The following is a 2,373-nucleotide window of genomic DNA, read 5'->3' on the forward strand; positions in this document are numbered from 1 at the left end:
AAAGAGATTCTGAATCTCAATGGGACTTCCTGGTTAAATAAAGGATTAATAATAATGTGTCCCTGAGCAACACACTTAACCCCTAGTTGCTTCCGTGGCATGTGACCTCTGATATATAGTAAATGTAAGTCACCTTGGATAAAAGCAACAGCTAAATGATGTGTACTTGTGTTATGTATTCATATCCCACAGGTGAACTTGACATGAACCAATCCCCTTTATTAGTGGGGTAACGTTTCTCCCCCCCGAACACAACCTGTTGAAAGTGAAAAGCGCATTCAGTAACTTCGGAACCAGGGATGGACCTTGCATTAGTAAATTAAATAAATGCTTGCTCATTGGGAAATTATTGGGTCTTTGTAAATTGAAGAGTGTGGTCTAGACCTGCTCTCTCTGTAAAGTGTCCTGAGACAATCTCGTGTTGGGATTTGACACTATAAATACACAGCACAGTAAGCATTCTGCAGTAATTCATTTTGGTTAAGCACATTCACTTTGTGTCATCTACACCGAAAGGAGAGCACTTCTCCGAAAGGGCAAACAATTATGGCCATTTGTTTCTGTGTGCAAGCTGTTATGACATAATGAATGTGGCTCTAGTTTGGGGGAGGATTTTGTCATTAGACACATTAAATCAACTCAAGTCCCACCAATCAAAGGTTCTTCAGAGAAGCAAGTTGCTCATTTGTAGCACGACTTGCAGAAGTGGTTAGATCTACTCTCTGTGAAAAGTGTCCTGAGATAATCTCTTTTGTGATTGGACACTATAAATCAAATTGAATTAGAGCCGTTGCTCTATTTGTTAATGAGAGGGACTGAAGGTCTGAAGTCTGATGATAGACTTGTACCCTCTGGTGGGCACAGCATGCACTGCACTCCTTTTATTCTTTATGGATTATTTTCTCAATCAATCAATTTGTTGTTTGCTCTTTAAAATGGTGAAAAATGACAGTTTCAGTGTTTTTCAAAGCCCAATGTGACGTCCTCAAATGTCTTGTTTTGTCCACAACTCAAAGATATTTGGATTACTGTCACAGAGGAGTCAAAAAAAAAAGAAATAACATACACACAAATTAACGGAAGCTGGGAATCAGATCATCTTTTTTTCCCTAAATGATTACTCAAACCGATTTAACTGATTATCAAAATAGTTATGTTATATAAAATAGTATAATAGGAGATTTATATAATAGTTGACAAATGATCAATTCATCTTTGCAGCTCAAGGTAAATGAAGACAAGTCAAAGCTTTACACCTTTTACTCTTAGACCCTTGAGTCAAATAAGGAAAAATTACACAAAAACAATGTTAAAAAAAAGGCTACACATACTTCCCAAAGTAAGCAACACAGTTCAGACTCCCAGAAGGAAGACAGTTTTGCCAAAATAACATAATTAAGACATAACTTTTAATAATCTTTCAATTTTACTGTTATTATGTGAAGGGAAATGATTAGGCTAATTCAGTGATTATTACTTTTATGACGGGTCTGTGTGTGTCAGAGCTGGAGTAAAGAGTTTGAAGGTCATTTTGCAGTAGATGTTTTAAGTTTGTGATATTTATTGGTTGCTCTATGTTAAGATAATGAAACAAATTAAAAATTATTACAGAAAAGTATTTCCAAACACTAGAGGAATAATAATGACCACAGATTTGCTGCTGGCATCCTAATGTGAAAAACTCACAAAATGAACCTCTGCCACATCTGCTAATTAAATGCAAGTTGCATCATTGGTTTGCAAAAAAAATACAAAAACATAATTGCATAAAAATACAAGTACAAATGTTGCTACACATACCTCAGGAGGGACTCCGAAGATTGGATCCAGATATGCTTTTGGTCTCATTATCTGCAAAATGCAAAAACAACTACAGTCACAAACCTCACACAGCAGGTGCCTGTGCAAACAGGTAGTAGTTCAAATCTAGAGTCAGAAATGGAAAAATATAATAGCATGGCTTAATTTTTTTCCTTTGTGAACAATAAATCAAATGACCACCTGTGATGCAAAAGGTTGGTCACTGGAAAATCAACAGCCATGTCTGTCAGTTTATTTTTTGTGATACATTTTTTTAAATTTTCTTTTATATTCAAAAATTAACAAAGCAAACAATTACAAATAACACACTGTGACATGTAACGCGTCCCAGAGCCAAAAAACACAGAGAGAAAAGCTGGGAGGGAGGGAGACAAAACAACACATACTTAAACAGACACACACACCCGACAGACACAAGACAAGGGACCAATCACATGCGCAGGTTGAGGTTGACCTCAAAGATTCGGCGATGCTGCACCAAGTGTCCAGGGTCCTTTCCAGCGCTCTTTGGAGGCGCGCCGTCAACAGTTCCATGTACACAACATCCAAGAA

General features: G+C 37.0%; 1 long non-coding RNA gene across 1 annotated transcript in view; it reads left to right on the forward strand.

Annotated features, from left to right (window-relative positions):
- Window positions 1-713: 713 nt before the first annotated feature.
- LOC116704113 (uncharacterized) overlaps window positions 714-2,373 on the forward strand; it is a 22,904-nt gene continuing 21,244 nt past the window's right edge. The window contains exon 1 of the long non-coding RNA XR_004335599.1: window positions 714-724. This is a non-coding gene — a long non-coding RNA (uncharacterized LOC116704113). The remainder of the gene's footprint in view (window positions 725-2,373) is intronic.

Source organism: Etheostoma spectabile, chromosome 16 (genome assembly GCF_008692095.1).
Source record: "Etheostoma spectabile isolate EspeVRDwgs_2016 chromosome 16, UIUC_Espe_1.0, whole genome shotgun sequence".
Taxonomy (NCBI): Eukaryota; Metazoa; Chordata; class Actinopteri; order Perciformes; family Percidae; genus Etheostoma; species Etheostoma spectabile.